Here is a 19,553-nt window from a genome sequence, read left to right as displayed (position 1 = left end):
TTATTTCTAAGATGTACTGAAGTGAATCAGACTTTACTCTTTGTCTGATATTTAGCTTATTGCACAAACATACACTCCATATGAATGATGAAAATTACTGCGGTGATAAATGTTATTTCAGATGAACAGTTTAAGTGTCAGTTGCATAAATTCTGAGGACAAGTTCTGATGGAAGTTCTGATGATTAAGTTCTGATGAAACCATATCAGTATTTATGTGAAGAATTACAGAAATGAACATTCACTTTTCGAAGTTAAGGAGCCATATTCTGATGACTTTTAAATTCTAATAATAATCAAGTTCTGATGCTGACGTGGCAGTATTAATTTACTTGATTTATTTTTGGTCATTACTTGAATGATCATATTTTTACAGAATATCAGTTTATGTGAGATAAAGCACTAATAATTATTTGTTTAGTGAGAAAAGTTTTTTTTAAAAAACTGAACGTGCAATGTAATCATTACTTATTTACCGTGCTCATTAATTTTTGCCTTAACTGCTGCATGGCTGACAGGTGTAAAGGTCTGTTCCACTTCTCAATAACTGCTGTTACGTGGGTTGTCTAAGTAAAAGAGATAAAATATTTTCAAATCTTTTATTCACATATCTATTCTATTCACTCTCTCTCTTTTTCTTATTCTCTCACATTTTCTGACCGTTTTCTATACAGAAATTTCATCAAACACCTTTCAGGAAATCTTATTTCTCACCTATTTCTGATGGCGCCCAAGGATTTAATTATTGATGGAACCAAGTTTGTGCCAAATAATATGCTGCAATCCTGAACAAGGCTGAAGCTCCATCAAATCTGCACTTTGTGCAAGATTTATTAGCCAATAGTGAGATTAGGTATGCTTTGACCCAACCTCAAACTATTTCAAGCAAACAAGTGCTGACATTTTGGCGAACTGGGCTTTTTGATAATGGTGGTGCTGCTGGTTCACCAAGCATAATTTTCACATCAGGAGATGTCGAGCATGTGGTGACTCCAGGAGCAGTTCGTAAAGCTCTCCACTTACCTGAAGGTTGTACATTTTCAACAGTGGAGGATCCTGTTTTACAGCAGCTTATGGCCAGTCTGGGCTATGAGAAAAGTTTGAGAAAGCTGGGTCAACTAAAAAGATCAAATATCAGAAAGGAATGGAGCTTTTTCTTTATTGTATCACCAAGGCATTCTCCAATAAATGCTCCAACTTTGATGCTATTCCCATCATGAGTCAGCAAATCGGGTATGCCCTTATCCATCAAACTCATTTTGATTTTGCAAGTGTTGTGCTAGGTTTTATAGGGGATAGGAGACAAAGGATAGGAATGTAGTATACTTTTCTAGATTCTGTCAGTTTATGTATACTTATTATTGTGCTGATGAACCCCAACCAGCCAGTGATTTAATTCCACCCTTTAAGCTTGCAAAAAGGGCTTTTAATGATTTGTTAAATGCTGACAATAAGAAATAAGTGCTGAGACCCTTACAGATTCCTCAGTCAGTAAAACAGATCTTGGTAAATGCTGATCCAAAAGCATATACATCTGTCTATCCTGTTGTCCAACCCACCAACTCATCAAAACTAACCCAATCTCCATCCGCACCTACCACAACTACACAAACACCTCAAACTTCTCAACCTCAACCAACTCAACCCTCCATCAGGACATATTACAAACCAACACAGTCATCTCAACCTCAACCTTTATCACATCCAGTGTAGCCTTCATCTTCAAAACCCAAGAGGACTAAGATAGTACCTCAGTCTCAACAGAAGAGAAGGAGAATTATTCTGAGAGATGAGTCAAATAATGAGGAACAGGTTCTTATATCAGAACCTGTTGTTGTAGAAGCTGCGAAGATCTCTTCTCAGAAAGATACTGAAACTGAGAGTTCTTGGCCGATCTCTTCTCAGAAAGATACTGAAACTGGGAGTTCTAGGCCCCTCAAAAGGCTTAGAAAGCTAAATTCTGATGATGAAGCTCCCAAAGTCTCAACTTCAGCAAAGAGACTTAAAAAGCAAAGAGCCAGGAGGGCTGTAAGTGAATCATCACCCTCTGAAGAAGTTCTGGAAGCAGCAGCTAAGGAAGGGGGTCAGGAATCTCTGATCCGAACAGAACCTATAGTAATCGAATTACTTCCCACTGTTGAATCAAACTTTACTCAAGCTCAAAAGTCTCCTATTCAAGAGTAAGAGGATATTCTAGAGTAAGTGCCTACACAACCTGTGTCTCCTATAATTGATCCAGTACATGGTGAAGACCCAGGTACAAGTGCTGAAATAGACATACATAACTTGGTTTTGCATGAGGTTCTGTACTTCGAAGCTCCGCCAACTCAACTCACTCCACCAACAACACCAATTTTGGATGCTGATTTAAATACCAATATTCCAACAACACCAATTCTGAATCTAGATGATGAAGATCAGATTTTAAGTGGGCATCAAAATTTGGATGTTGATTAGAACTTAGTTGCAGATCAGAATTTAGAGGATGATGTTGAAGCCTCTATAGCCTCACATACTATTATTTTATCAGAGGATGCTGATACTGCAGGCTCTGTAAGTTCTGATGCTGACAATGCTGAATCTACTGGTGAAGCTGCTACTAATCTAGATGCTGATGCAGCTGGTCCTTCAGGACATGCACCTCAACAAACAGTTAATAAAGCTGATTTGATCAAGAAGTTTGTTAGAGAGGATGCACCAGTACCTTGGAGTGAAACCTCTAGAGGAAAGGAGTGGACTAAGGAATAGAACACAGTTAGTTTTGTTCCTACTGAAAAAATTCTTTCCGAGCACCTGGCTAAGGCTGATGAAATGCTGATAAATGATGATTTTAAGGCACAGCTGAGAGTTACTGCATTGAGTACTAGGCACCTTCAAGGTCAACACTCAATAACTCATGACAAGGTGAACAAAATTCAAGAATCACTAATCCAACAAGATATGAATGTAAAATTGGAAAAGAACAGGTTTTTTAAGCCAGTCTTTGACCGAATTGGGTATATTGAAAAGACTCAGGAGAAGCAACAAGATCAGATTTCTGAAATTCTAAAGAATCAAGCTTCTCAACAAACTCAACTCAATGAGATCCAATCCTCAGTGGAATTGTTTGTCTCTCTTCTTCTACCTGCTGATGCCAAAAAGGGGGAGAAAGTGATTAAGTCCAAATGCAAATCTAGTCAAGTACTGAAGGGTAAGGATGATGGAAATGATGACCAGGGAAACTCTGAAAAGGGTAGAGGTCATGGTCAAGGTAAAGGTTCTTCATCAAGGACAGCTGGAACTTCTATACAGAGATCAGGCTTTGATGCTGATAGAAGAATAAGTTCTGGTAAACAAGTTCTGACAAAGCCTGATGTTCCTACACAGGGTGAAAGTCAAGAGTTTATGCAGAAACTGAAGCTCAAGGGGAAGGAAACAATAGTTTACAATCAAGACACTAAGTTACAGAAGCCGGATGACGAAATTTCAAAGAGATTATTTCTTAAAGAAAATCCAGGAATGGACTTTGAAAGTCTAAAGGAAGAAGAAGCCAGACTTAAAGCAGAAAATGTCAAATTCAAGTCTGAAGCTTATATTGTTGAAAAGAAACTTCCAAAGCCTATGGGTATTGTGATTAAGGAAAAGAGAAATTTTGAGGCAACCAAAGCCAAATCACAAGTGGAGGTAGATCCCAGATCCAAGGGCAAAGCAAAAATTGATGAACCTGTAAAGGTATATATGCCAATCATGGATCTGGAGACAAAATCTGATGAAGATGCTAGTCTAATTTTGAAGAAAAAGGATATTCAAACAACCTCTGACAGAGCTCATATTGTTCAAGATCAGGACTTAGTAAATTCTGATATTACAGTGAAGCAAGCAACCTCTGACATAACTCAAGTTGACTTGATATCAGAAGATAAAGAAAAGGAAACCTCTGATATTGCTCATGTTAAACCTTCAAAGATGCTACTACCAGGATTCACAGAAGCTCAACAGACTCAACCTTTGAAGACTACATCAAGTGGTTTTGAAGCAAGAGTTGTTCAAGGAAAGGAAGCAAGAGACAAATCAGGATTGGGTAGTTCTAAAGAGAAGAGAATACACAACACTACCAATGATCCAACTTCCTTAAGTGAACCAGGTGTAGGGGCAACTCCTGAAAGATTGAATCAATTTGAATCTGTAGAAATGGTTTACCACTCTGTTTTGAAAGAGGATATCATGTTATACTTTATGATAGATGGGAGGGTATTCCTGATCAGGGAGAATGCTATTCCATTGAAGTATTTTGAAGAACTGGAACATGTTCTATTTCTAATTCAAGTGAAAAATAGATCAACAGATGGTGTTGTAGGTTATTTAAATTCAAATATTCAAAGGCAGAAGAAACTTTACTCTGTAAAGTCTGACAGGCCATACTGTCCTAAGTACAGATCTCACAGTGGAGATATTGTTGAAATGAAGCCTAATACTGCTAAAATCATCACTATATTTTCTGGTATTAAGGGACTTGAATTCAATCTAAAGTATGATAAAGCCTATATCATCAGACTAGAGGATGTTCAATGAACTTGAATATGCTGAGAGAACACTTTTGAAGAACTATCTCAGAACAACTCCTCACATCAAAGAGATCAGAAATTGATGCCAAGTCAAAGATCTACAACTGCTTAAATTCTGAAGTGTATACAGACTGAAGCTGATATCAGACTTTAAGGATGGTAAAGTTGTAAGGACTGTAAGTTGTAGTTATCTAGTCAAATTCTCATGCATTCGTACTTAATGTTTTTGACATCATCAAATATCTGTTAAACTTGTATATTATGCTAATTTACAAGTTGGGGGAGATTCTTAGATATATTTGTGATGTCATGTCTAATGTGATTTGTGTTTAGTTTTCAGATCTTACTTAACAGGACAAATCAGTACTTAACTAGAAATCAGTACTTATACTGAAGTCAGGACTTAAGATATCAAAACTTAAGTTATCAGAACTTAAGTTATCAGAAGATATTTATCAGGAGATAATATCAGGACTTAAGAAGACGTTCAGATAAGGAAGACGGCTGATTGAAAGAAAAGAAGATCAAGACAAACATAAGAAGAGATATGCATGGAGAAGAATTCTATGAAGAATAAAATACTTGGAAGAAAAGATAACTAGTTGGTATATATTAGGAAGCAGAATTATATTCTATATCAATTAGAAGATTATCTTGTAACTGTGTGTCTATATAAACACATCATAGGGTTTACACTATATGTGTTATCTTAATCAAGAATATTATTCATTGTAACCCTAGCAGCTCTCGTGGTATTTGTTCATCACTGAGAGAGGACGGTTCAATTGTAATATTGTTTTATTAATAAGATTATTCTGTGTTTCATACTTGTGTTCTTAAATTCAATTTGATTGTGCTAGACACTGTATTCAACCCCCTTCTACAGTGTGTGTGTCCTAACAGACCTTCATCTTCCAAATCTTCTAAGAGGACAAGTCTGTTCCTCAACCTCCACAAAAGAGATGGAAGATGATCCTCATAGATGAATCTGATAGTGAGGATGAAACAATTGAAGCACAGGTTCCTGCATCAGAACCTGTGATAAATGAAGCTGAGAATGTTACTTTTCAGAAAGAAACAGCAGCTTAAAGTTCTGATACTTTGACAAGGAAACTTGTACATTCTGATGCTGCAACAACTCCTTCTTTGGCAAGGAGATTGAAGAAAATGAAGGCTAGGAGGTATTTGGCTAAATCTTCATCAGAAGATAATGAAGAAGCAGAGGAAGGGGATCAGGAATCTCTGATCTCACAAAAACCAATCATTATTGAAGCTCTGATTTCTTCAGCTCAAGCCATAGACACTGCTACTGATACAGTGGTTAACCCTCCTGACTCTTCAATAAAAGCTACAGATGATGCTAAAGAACAAACTGACAACTCTGAGATAGATATTCACAATTCGAATATACCTCAAGTTCTTTATCTGGAAGCTCCAACTACTGAAGCTCAACAATCTATAGTCAAATCTCCAATCTTTGATGCTGAGATACTATCTACATCAAAGAGACCAGCTCTAGAGATTAATTCTGATGATCAGAATTTATATGATGTTATTCTTGAATCTTCAGTTGCATCACACACTCTTGTTCTTTCAGAAAATGATGAAACTTCCTCAAGTTCTCGAGACAGTATTTCTATTGAAACTCCCGTTCCTATTCTGGGAAATGAAGCTTTGGTGAAGAAATTTGTTAGACAGGATGCTCCTGTACCTTGGGAAGAAACTCACAGGGGAGTTGAGTGGAGCAAGAAGTGGAATGAATCAGATTTTATTCCATGCACCAAAATTCTGACAGAGCATGTATCAAAAGCTGATGAGTTATTATCAAATTCTGATTTCAAGACTCAACTCAAGGTTACAGCTATGAGTACAAGAAGTCTTCATGGTCTACATTTTATTACTCATGTTAAGGTTGATACACTCAGGGAACAAGATGATAAGCTAGATCTACAGCTCAAGCTTGACAAGAATAGGTATGTCAGACCTACTCTTGAGAAAATTAAAGCCATTAATAAAGGTTCAAGAGGAGCAACATGCCCAAATTGCTGAGGTTCTGGTTAATCAAGTTTCTCAGAAAGCTCAATTGGATGAAATCCAATCTTCAGTTGAACTTCTTCTCTCTCTCTCTCTTACTTCCTGATGATGCCAAAAAAGGGGGAGAAGATAGTTAAGTCCAAATACTCACCTACTCAAGTACTGAAGAAGAAGGATGATAAGGTGATGACCAGGGAAACCCTGAAAAGATCAGAGGTCAAAGAAAAGTTCAAGGAAAATATTCTATACAGAACAAGTCAAGTTCTGATGTTATGAATGCTCAAAGTCTGAAGTCAAGTGCTGATAAACAAAGTTTGATGTCAAGTTCTGATATTCTGATTCAGTCAGGATCAAAACACTCTCAGAAGTTTATGCAAACTCTGAAGCTAAAAGGGAAGAAGACTACTGTTTATTACAAAGATCCTAAAATCCAGACACTTGATGAGGAGATAGCAAGAAGATTATTTTTGAAACACAATCCAAGAATGGATTTAGAAGCTTTCAAGGAGGAAGAAGCTAGATTTGCAACTGAGAAGACAAATCTTAAGTCTAAAGCTTCTGATGCAAAGAAACCTCCAAGGCCTAAGGAAAAAGGCATTGTGATCAAGGAAAAGTCAAATTCTGAAATTTCAAAGTTCAAGACTAGATCACAGACTGAGAGTGATCCCAAATACAAAGGGAAAGGAAAAGTTGATGAACCAACCAAGTCACTGGAGATGAAAATTTCTCAAGTTCTGATGAAACCAGTGTGCAAAATGGTTTAAGTAACTGATGATAATCTTGTTGAAGATGAAACTGTTCAAATTCTGAAAAGAAGAAAGATAATTGAAGAATCTAAAATAACCTCTGACATTGCTCAAGTTATTCAGAATGAAGGACAGCAAGCTATAGAAGAAACAGCAAATTATGATCAAGTTGATTTAAATAAAATGACAATTGCTGATAAGAAGAAGCTGTTATGGAAGAAAGCTACTCCAGTTGAACCAAAATTCAATCTTATGATTATACAACTCGCTACATTTGGGTTGAGAGACAAGAAACCTAGAGATAGAGCTGGATTAGGTTCTAACGAAGAGAAGATTCAAACAGAAGTAGAAGTTACTCTAAGAGATCCTTTCATGTTGACAGACAAACCATATGAACAAATCAAACAAAAGCACCTTAACAAGGTGTTGTCTGCTCAAGTTGTGATAGATGCTCATGATAAGGAGAATCTATCAAGAAATTCATCTTATTTTTCAATGATGGAAGGACTTATAGACTAGCTGATACTGATGTACTAGAAAAGTCTGTCAGAGAGCTTCAACATATTGTTAGATATATTTGTGATGTTATGTCTAATAATGATTTGTGTTTAGTTTCCAGATCTTGACTAACAGGACAAATCAGGACTTAACTGGAAATCAGTACTTATACTGAAGTCAGAACTTAAGATATCAGAACTTAAGTTATCGGAACTTAAGATATCAGAAGATATTCATCGGGAGATAATATCAGGACTTAAGAAGACTTTCAGATAAGGAAGACGGTTGATTAAAGGAAAAGAAGATTGAGACTAACACAAGAAGAGATATGCATGGAGAAGAATTCTATGAAGAATAGAAGACTTGGAGGAAAAGATAACTAATTGATATATTTTAGGATGCAGAATTATATACGATATCAATTATAAGATTATCTTGTAACTGTGTGGTATATAAACACAGCATAGGGTTTACACTAGATGTGTTAATATAATCGAGAATATTATTCATTGTAACCCTAGTATCTCTCGTGATATTTGTTCATCACTGAGAGAGAACGGTTCCATTGCAATACTGTTTTATTAATAAGATTATTCTTTATTACATACTTGTGTTCTTAAATTCAATTTGATTGTATTATACACTGTATTTAACCCCCTTCTACAGTGTGTGTGACCTAACAGGTGGTATCAGAGCTTATCTGTTAACACAATAACAGTAAAGATCCAAAACAATCATGTTTGAAGAAGAACAAACTCCAACCAAGCCCACCAAAACTGAAGAAACTCCAAAGACTCAAATCACAGTCGATATGAGACTATTAGGGTTCCCATCCTGAGACCTTCTGAGTATCCCATATGGAAAGTAAGGATTGCTATGTTTCTGGAAGCTACAGATCCAGAATACCTTGACAGAATTAATGAAAGGCCACATAAGCCAACCAAGCTCTCTGTTGTAGTTGCAGATCAGCCAGCAAAGACTGTACCATAGGAGAAAAGTGAGTATACAACTGAAGATATCTCATTTATTGCCAAGGATGCAAAGGTAAGGCATTTGCTGCATAGTTCCATTGATAATGTCATGTCAAACTGGGTAATCAACTGCAAGACTGCAAAGGAGATATGGGATGCCTTGGAGACAAGATGCTAGGGAAATGATGCAATTAAGAAGAACAGGAGGACTATACTCACTCAAGAGTATGAAGACTTTGACTCAAAACCTGATGAGATATTTACTGGTTTATATGACAGATTTGTCAAACTCTTGAATGATCTGTCACTGGTGGATAAGGAATATGATCTTGAAGATTCTAATCTTAAATTCCTTGTAGCTCTTCCTGAAAGTTGGGATTTGAAGGAAACTTCTATAAGAGACAACTATGCTCTTGATGAAACTACTCTTGATGAAATTTATGGTATGCTTAAAACTCATGAACTTGAGATGGAACAAAGAAGCAAGAGGCATGGGAGAAAGTCAAGAACAGGTGCTCTTAAGGCTGAGGAGGAATATCCCAAAGTGGCTGCCTTAAAGAAAGGAAAAGGAAATGCTCTCATCATAAAGTCTGATTCAGATTCATCAAGTTCTGATAATGATGAGGATTCAGAAACTGATAGTCTATCTGAGATGGATGCTGATGAAGAGATGATGAAATTGTGTGCTCTTATGGTGAAGGGTATCACAAAGATAGCCTACAGGAAATTCAGAAAGGGAAAGAAGGTTTCCAGGAAAAATGGAAGTTCTAAAAAGAGGGGATTCAGAAAATCTGAAGGCAAAGCAGGAAAGTCTGACACAGGAAGTTACTCAAATGTTAAATGTTACAATTATGGTGAGAAAGGCCACATATCTCCTGATTGCAAGAAAGGAAAAGGTGACAAAGGCAAGGCACTTGTCACAAAGAAGAAAAACTGGACATACACTTCAGATTCTGAAGATGAGGTGAACTATGCCTTGATGGAAAATGCTGATAGCAGTTCTGAAGCTGCTGAGTTAAAGGTACCTCAAACAACTTATGCTTTTCATACTGATGATATTACTGGGTTGAGATCTTATCTTAAAACCATATTCATTAGATATAGAGATCAGACCTTAACATGTGATAGGTCAACTTCTAAAAATCTGGCTTTTAAGAAAAGGAATGACTATTTAGAAAAAGAGTTAGTTATGTTCCATCAAACTCAGAAAGAAAGAGATGATGCTTTTTATATTAGAGATGAAGTGTTAAAATTGAATCAATCTCTCAAAACTGAGTTAGAAAAGGAAAGAGAGATTATCAGGACTTAGACTAACTCTGGCAGAACAACTCAGAATTTGCTAAGTAGTGGAAACTGGAAAGAGGGCTTAGGTTATGGAGATGATAAAAGTGAAATAGGAACTGAACTAATTAAGCCAATTATTGTTAAACAGACTAATAAGCCAAAGGTAAATCCTATTAAGTTTGTAGCTAAAACTGTAAAGTCTGATTCTGAAAAGATGAAAGATATTGAGACAGAAGTTAAGGCAGAGTCAACTTCAGATAAATTATAACAGGATAAACTAGCTGAAGTTAACATAACCTTAATGACAAAGAAGCAGCTTAAGTATAAGCTGAAAGAGATTAAGAATGTAAACAAGGTCAAGCCACCTAGGAAAAATAGGAATGGAAAGGAAGGTGTGAATAAAAGCAATAACTATAAGCCTGTTCCTAATGCTCCTAAAAAGAAATGCTATAATTGTGGAAACTCTAGCCATATTGCTTCTTTTTGCAGGAAGAATAAGGATATAAACTCTTTACCTCCTAAATCGGAAGTTAAGAGTCGGTCTGTTAGGTTTAAACCACAAAATCCTTGTTTTTATTGTGGCAGTTTATGGCATTCCATTTATACTTGTAAGGAATATTGTAATAACCCCAAATTTTGGAATTTTTAAAACCCTTATGAATAGTGATTTTGCAGATTATGCTGAATGAGAAAACTTTTCATGCCACACTATGTAGGGGTTCTTCTATTGTTATTCTGAGATCTTATTAGTACTTTATATGGGATATAAGTGTATGTAAAGATCGTCAGAATCCAAATCCGAACACTTTGTTTTTTCCTGAAAATCCACCAGATACCGAAAGAATTGAGTATAAGGTAACATGATAAAAAAGATTTAAATTCAAGGATTATAAGAGAGGATCATAAAAGGGATGTAATGTGTTGAGAAAGGTTAAGGGAACCTAAGTAATAAGATCCCGGGTATGATCCCTCAAACGAGAAACGAGAACGAAAGTTAAGCGAACCGTATAACAGATCAGCGGTCATTAGGCAAACAATGAGGAGTTAATCAAGGAAGTTAGGGATGATGAGGTCATCCAACCAATAAGAAGAGGGCAAGTAAGGCATGATGACATCATAAGCATGCCATAAGCATGACATAAGGGGAAGGAGGTGTGGTTGAATGATAACCACACAAAGTTCAAGGTTAATAAGGTAATTAACCAAAATCAAAACAAAAACAACCAAGGCAAATCAAAACAAATCACAAAAAACACAAAACACTCCATTTTCTTCATGAAGCTCTCGGCTTCTTTCTTAGCAAAAGGGAAGTCCAAGCTCCTCCACATGCTAATTTACAAGGTAATTATCCTAGCTTCTCCTAGTTAAGTTACATACTTCCTAGAAATCTTAGCTTCAAAATCCTTTCCTAGCATTTCTTATAAATCATTCAAGAAGATGGTGAATAGTACTTTATTGAAATTAATTTTTGTGTTCTTGATTTCTTTGAAAGAACAAGCTTGTAGGAGGTTAGATTAAGGCTTCCATGGGCATTCCAAGGATCTTTCATGGATTAAAAGCTTCAAGGAATGTATAACTCTTCATTATCTTAGCATTTAGTTGTTTGGTATAAATGATTATGATGATGGAATGAGAGATTAAGTGTAGTAGTTGTTTTGTCATGTTGAGATCTTAGTGGTTAAGTGCTTTTGTTGATTTTGGAGTTAAAAAGTAGCACTAGTTGTTCTTGATGATTCATGGTATGATTTGAGCTTGGTTTAAATAGTTTAAAGTGGTTGATGAGTGATATGTTCATATGGTTGTATTGGGATTGATTGGTGATGATTTGGTGTTGAATTGGTTGGTATAAAATTGCGAAATCGCGTAAACAAATCCGTCGTAATGTCTGATTTACTTTAGACTGCTTTTGTTCATAACATTAGGCCCCGAGAACTCCCTGCTAGGTTTTGACCATTGCCATGTTTAGATAGTTCATGTTATGAGCTTCGTTTTGATATGTGGTTCGTTTGATTCCGATGTACGGTTTAGGAGAAACGGCCGTTTTAAGTAACGACTTTTGGCGAACGAAACATTACCCCTCGCCTTACTTTGAAACATAGGTTAAAGACCTAAAAGGGTTAATTAGTGTATGAAAAAATTATGTTAAGTGTGTTAGGCAGTTGGTAAGACACTTGTGAAAGAATCGCCTTAAAACTCGTAATGGTTAATTTATTAAAAATGGTGGAGCCGAGGGTACTCGAGCGACTTAAGAGAATCATTAAGCGCAAAGCGAGCGTTAGAGTCTAAATTGGTTAAAGTATAGATTTACAAGTGACTTTGGTTTAATTCCAACTTATATGTTGTTTATAGGTTACCAGACTCGTCCCAAGCCATTAATAACCCCCAGTCACTCAGGCAAGTTTTCTACCCGTATAACTGTTGTTGTGATGTATATGTGTATATGCATGATCTTGCGATAAATGCATATTTGTTATTAGCAAATTCTTGTGATATATTGTAGCATGTGATATGGTATATATGCATGCCTATTTCATATTCTTGATTTATATATCTGTTGGTTCAAATGCTTATAGTTGCATAATACCTATGCTAGAGATAAGTGGTATTTGAGTTTACCCTTAGTATAGGGGATCAAAAGGTGAACATATTTCTAAACCGGGAGTCGATGTTCCCGAGTATATTATATATATATATGAATAGTTTTCAAAACTATTAATCGAATAAGGTTTATTCGATAACTTTATATTATTTAATGAATATTATTTGAATATTCATTCGAGGACTTATGACTCTGTTCATTATATTTAATGATTATTAATTGGATATTTATTTGAGGATGTATGACTCACTTTATTTTATTTAATGAATATTATTTATAATATTCATTCGAGGTATTATGACTCCGCTTATTATTTAATAATATTCTTTATTTTATTAAAGAATAATGTTCGATAATCAAACTTATTTTCGATTATTCAAATAAAGATAGTACTTTCATATAAGTATATCTTTGGTTATTTAATATCCATTTCAAGTATGAGTTTTAAAACTTCTACTTCGAATATTTTTATAAGGATTATCTTTATGAGAATATTATTTAAATAATAATAATCAGATATTTCTAATATATCGGGACTGATTTATTTTAATAAATCAGCAGTACTCCAAACATTCTTAAAAATGTTTTCGAGTCTTCAAAATGATTTCTAAAAGTTAGGGCGGATCCCAAAACTCATTCTTTTATATTTAAGATCCTCCTTTCAAAGGGGATTTAAATACTCGCTCAAAACCTGAGGGATCCGGCTCTGTGGTGTATATTATATTCACAACGAGGTTGTTATTTTGACAAATGAATTGATTACTTAGCCAACGTTTGGGAAGTAAGCCCATCTAATTGAGTCGGCATAAGCGACAGGCCGGGGTACGGTCTATCAAAGTGTAAGTGGCTGGGTGGCAGTCCATCAACGCGTAAGAGGTCGGGTGGCAGTCCAGCACAAGGTCCTTATGTGGCCAGGGTGATGACCGTTGGGGGATTCATCCATCTACTAGTAGAAAAAGGTTACTTATTGGTATCTTTGCCTGATCAGCAAGATATCGGGTTTATGCCAAAATTCTTTCCTTTCCAAATTTATTGGATATTGCAATTCTGTTCATACTTTACATGACAGAGGTTTTCAGGAAACGTATGTATATATATAGGTGTATATATATCGGGACTTAATGAAGTATCTCGTAACTTCATTATTTATAATGATATTCAAAGAGCTAAGCGTTATAAACCTCATAGATGATGTGACGTTAAGATAATAAGTTCACTAAGATAATAAAAACTCTTGCCAAGTTCAAAGTCGGGCTACCTAACGTAGTACTGACAGTTAAAACCCTTATGGGAACCCTTATAAATATCGTGATAGAAGCGTAGTTCGTTATCGTATATGGTAGCAGGACTCCGAACCCTGAGGTTGATGAGTAACAGCGCGATGATGTTTTATTACTAATTGGAGATCGGATTGTGGATCCGATAGAGCGTCCTAACTGAGGACCGGATGATGTTGATATTGAGGATGTAGCAGTTGAGGATGTTGTCCTAGAAGGGATTGTTGCTGAGGAGGATCCCGTGAAGGATCCTGACAAGAATGAATAAAGAACCACTGAGGAATTGATGACCATGGTTAGGGCAACTCCCAGAGGTAGGATTGGCCGGTCACTGCCGGAGGTTCGTTCAAGTTTGTAAAGATAGTAGCCCCTTTAACGCGGCTTACTCGTAAGACTGAGAAGTTCGAATGGATAGAGAAATGCGAGAACAACTTTTAAGAACCGAAGCAAAGGTTGGTGACGTTCCCTATAATGGCGTTGCCGGATGGAAAATGAGATTTTGTGAAGTGTATTGACGCTTCGCATAAGGAATTAGGGTGCTTCTTATACAGCACAACAAGGTAATCGCGTACGCGTCAAGACAATTAAGGGAATATAAAATTCGATATCCCCACCCATGAGCTTGGGCTAGTGGTAATAGTTTTGCCCTAAATATTGGAGGCACTACTTGTATGGAGAGAAGTGTGAGATTTACACAAGCCATAAGTGCTCTAGTGCATTTTCACGCAGAAAGAGCTCAACATACGTCGGAGAAGGCGGTTAGAGCTAATCAAGAATTATGATTGGGAGATTCTTTATCATTCGGGGAAAGCCAATGTTGTGGCTGATGCCCTTAGTAAAAAGGAGAGACTCAAGATAATAATGTCTTTGGGAGAGTTTATAAGAGATTTTGAGAAAATGGAAATAGAAGTGAAGGTAACCGGAGCCAGTATCGAAAAGCTGTTTGAGATTGCAATACAGACCGAATTATTGGAAAAGAACATATTGTGCCAGAAAAAGTGATGAATGAAGGCAGAGAGCCAACAAATAGATATGAGATTAATACCGAGAAAGATGATAAGGGAATAATAAGGTATTCCTATAGAATTTGGGTTCCAAAAGTTCAAGAGCTTAAGGATGAGAACTTAGATGAGAGCCATAGTTTGAGGAATAAGATTTAGGGCAAACCCTGAATGTGATAGTCAGGGAGGTTGACATCAAGAAAGAAAGAACCCATAACATAATAGAGTGGAAAACAAGGTTTTTAATGTATAAGATAACCCCGATTATGGGAGAAGATTGAAACGTTTCATACAGAGAAAATAGAAGTTGAACAAGATAGGGAGAACTAGGACGGTACTCCTATGGGGCAATTCATGGACCTGCCTAAACAAAACTTATACTTTTATTCCCAACCACCACCTTGAGGAAACAATACGGTAGAAAATCCTTTCATGACCTTTAAGTCGCTAAGCTCTCAGAGTTCCAAGGAACAGGTTGACCCAGTCGAGGCAAGAGCCTGGCTAAAGGAAATATAGGAATCATTTGAGATTCTAAATGATTGACGAAGCATAAAAGACTATTTTTGTCACTTACCCTCCTAAGAGAGAGGCCACCCGCTGGTGAAAGGCCAAGGAAGGCACGGAGCAAGAGATTATAATAAACTGATTTAAGTTCAGTCAATTGTTTTCAGGAAAGTACTTCCCAAGGTTATGGAGATAGTGTAAAAGCTTTAGAGCCAGAACAAAGGCAGACGAGTATGATAAATTGTGAATCTAAGTTGTAAAAGTTATCAAGATTCGTTCTAAGGACACGAATCCAGAATGACGGGATGTTTGAAATCAATGCTTATGTTGTGTTGGTTCATGAAATAATGATAAGAGAAAGGAAAATAAAAAGAAACTGAAGTGGAAAGGAATATAAAGGCAATAGAGTTTGAGGAATGATAAAGGAGTTGGGTATGAGGAAACCCTAAAGACTCGTAGCAATAGAAATAGAAAAGTATGTAATCGTCAGGATGAGGGTGATTCACCATGAGTTATAATTGATGGTTGAAGGCATAAGAGATGCATATATTTTATCCCCTGTAAGTTGGGAGGATTCGAGGAAACCTTGAGATAGTTCGAAGGAGAAATAATGAGACGCGGATAGACTGAGGAGACAAGGAAGTAATAAATTAGGAAAATTAGATGAAGGAAGTGACCTTCAAGAATGTGAAGTGTAAGACCGGTGGCTCGATACCCAGGAAGGGAGATGCCAGGTATGAGAGATATCCCAACATTGAGATGACTGTTGAGATAAACAACAAAAGTAAATAAGGAATTATTAAGAAGAAGCTCACGTTGAACACGACCAATATCTTCCAGAACATCCTTGTTATCAATACCAAATTAGGCAAGAAAAGCGGATAACCGTTGTTATCTTTTGGAGGCCATATTGATTGACCTCATTTTGAATACAGATGTTATTGTGAAAATTAGGCATATACCATCGAGGTGGGAATGATTGTATAAGATAATCTATCAAGGATATATGACTTGATTTATCCATGGAAGAGTGTAAGTATCTTTTAAAGGTGGAATTAAGGATAAAACCTCAGTAACTTAAAATGAATCCTAGGGGAATGCATAAAGGTTGGCATTTCACCCTTAATAGGGATAGTATGAGTTTTGACAGTATGAATTGGAAAGAATTAAGGTAACAACAATCTTTAAGGATCAGTGGAGAAATTTTTCAAAAGTATATAGACAATAGTTCTAGTATTAGTAAATGGAATTTTGATATGCCCTGTATCTAGGGAATATAGGAGGAACAATTCAAGGATAACCTTATAGGTCTTACAAGGAGAAAAGGTAATATTCAAAGTTCTCAAGAATAGAAATTTTGATAAAGGAAATATGACGTAATTATAATGATGCCAAGTGGGGCACGTGTTTAACCACGAGAAAGTATGGATCGAACCAGTAAAGGTCGAAATTGTTCAGGGCAATTAGGGCCTAAGATAAAAGATGTTCTAAGTATGATTGAGCGTCAGTCGTGACAGTGATTAACCTCTAAAGACTGAGGCAATAACTTATGGAAAAATGGTGATATTTTTTTTTACTCATCTGATTTTAAGGAAAACATCTTCACTTAAGCAGTGATTGGAAATGAGGTAGAAAATTTAGTGAAGGTGGTTAAAATGACATTGATTGTAAGGAAATATTACTATCAGGAAGGGCCAAAGAGGTGGCCGACACTTTAAAGGTAAGAGGATAATTATAGGCGCTTGTGCCAAAGGATTACAGTGATGATGGTTAAAGCTGAAGGTTGTATTATGGTTTGGAAGATTGACATTCCTTCTGATGACTGTGCAATACCCAACCGTAATAGTAGTTGGTAAAGGTTTAATTCGTGTAATCGCCATGAGCGGGCTATCTATCTTAGAAGGTACTATCTTGAGAATGAGCCTGGACCATGTTTCAAAAGGACTAAACGAACCTTTGAGTTAAGTCTTCTATCGAAGGCATATGATTAAGAATGGTATTAACCTGCTATCATTGCTTTGATTGAAGCTCTTCTGCAATTTTATCTGCTTCATGTCATGTATGTATGGCAGGATCAGGAGTGTTCTTCATGAATCATGAATGGTGATTATGTTACCTCCTTAGAAGGATTTGATACAACATGTATGGACTCCGTATGGTTAGATATTAAGATTTCATGGAAAGTGAATGACGACAGTAGGTTAGTGGTGGACCATAGTAATGCAGCAATGATTCTGCGAGTAATGAGCTGATTACAACCGTGAGAGTTGTATTGGAATGGATGTTGAGATTGAGTACCACTAATCGGGTCATGGTAGTGTATAAGTTATCATTGATAGACTAATTAAGTAGAGTATCTACCTATTAAATATTTATTCCTTCTTATGAAAAGAGAGTCGTATTACTATATGAGGAAGGTTACGGTGCAAGCATAGAATTCTAGTAACGATGATGTCTAGAATGAGATCCCAGATTCGATTTTCGATATCGAGGGAGTTTCAAAGGTGATTGTGTATAAGCTCGAGGAAGAGCATGGGTCCATAGAATGATGGACGGAATAGCAAAAATAATTAGGCATGTGAAATACGATGCTATTATACTTGATGTTGATATAAATACATATATGTTTTGTTCTCCTATGACAAACCTCTATAGTTCAGAGGTAGATTCCAAGCCAGATATTTTATGGCAATAAAACTTTTTTTTATGAATATACAATTCTCTTCAGTTCGTTCTTTTCTCTTCTTTTCATTTCATGTAAGCTGAGAAGAACAACCCTTCCAGAAGGGGAGGTAACGCCGAATGACTATCTATCTGTGTGATAGAAGCCTAGTAGGATACCATCTATTGTTTAATTGCTTGTCAAGTACTAAAGGCTGGCCACCTTCTGTACTAACTATGCGATATAACAAGTGTTCATGATCATAGTGATCTCTCAACAAATTCCTTTACTTCTACATGATTGATCAAACTTTGGAAAATGGAAACAGCTGAAAAAGGAGTAGTAAAGTTATGGTGGTATTCAGAATGGAAGCACATTCGTGATACTAAGGTTGACGTGGTTATTAAAAGGTTATAGAACGCTAACAAGCAAAAGTATAACCAGTATAGTATTAGGAACGGAAGGTAGTAGTGATTACGAACTGGAAAAGAATGGGTATTAAGAAGCAAAAGCTCTAATGCTAAAAGCTATAATAAGAGTCTGTGCAATAGACTTGAAAGAATTTGGAATGATCACTTAACACGGATTGAGTTTTCTTACGACAATAGATCATATGTCAATATTGAGATATTGCCTTATGAGATCCTTGAGGGAAGACAATGTCGATCTCCCTTATGTTAGGATGAAGTTGTAGAGCGCAAAATGCTCGGACCCGCAGTAGTCCAAAGGACCAGGGATATAATAGATCTAATCAGAGGACGGCTGGTAGTGACCCAAGATGGACATAAGAGGTATGCTGATTTGACTCGAAAGGACAAAGAGTATGAAATAGGGGACCTAGTAATGTTATAGGTATCCCTTGGAAAGGATTGATGAGGTTCGGAAAGAAAGGAAAGCTAAGTCTACAATTTGTTGGACCCTTGGATATATTAAGACGTATTGGGAAGCTAGCATATGAGCTAGCCCTACCCCCGAACATGTAGCAAGTTCTTAACGTGTTCCACGTATCAATGTTAAGGAAGTGTAATTCGGATGCCAGATAAATAGGGGCATATGAGTGCATAGACCTGCAACCCGACATAACCTATATGGAGCAACCAGGAAGGGTTATAGAGTGAAAAGGAACAAGTGCTTAGGAGAAGGGTTATCAAGCTATTCAGAGTTTGATGGAAGAACCACAATGTGGGAAAATTTACTCGAGAGTTAGAAAGTGCAATGTTAAGAGAGTATCCCTATTCATTTTCTATCTGATTCCGGGACGGAATCCTTTTAAGGAGGGGAGATTGTAATAACCCCAAATTTTGGAATTTTTGAAACCCTTATGAATAGTGATTTTGCAGATTATGCTGAATGAGAAAACTTTTCATGCCACACTATGTAGGGGTTCTTCTATTGTTATGCTGAGATCTTATTAGTACTTTATATGGGATATAA

This window comes from Apium graveolens, chromosome 2, assembly GCF_009905375.1.
Source record: "Apium graveolens cultivar Ventura chromosome 2, ASM990537v1, whole genome shotgun sequence".
NCBI lineage: Eukaryota > Viridiplantae > Streptophyta > Magnoliopsida > Apiales > Apiaceae > Apium > Apium graveolens.
This window is presented reverse-complemented; position numbering follows the sequence as displayed.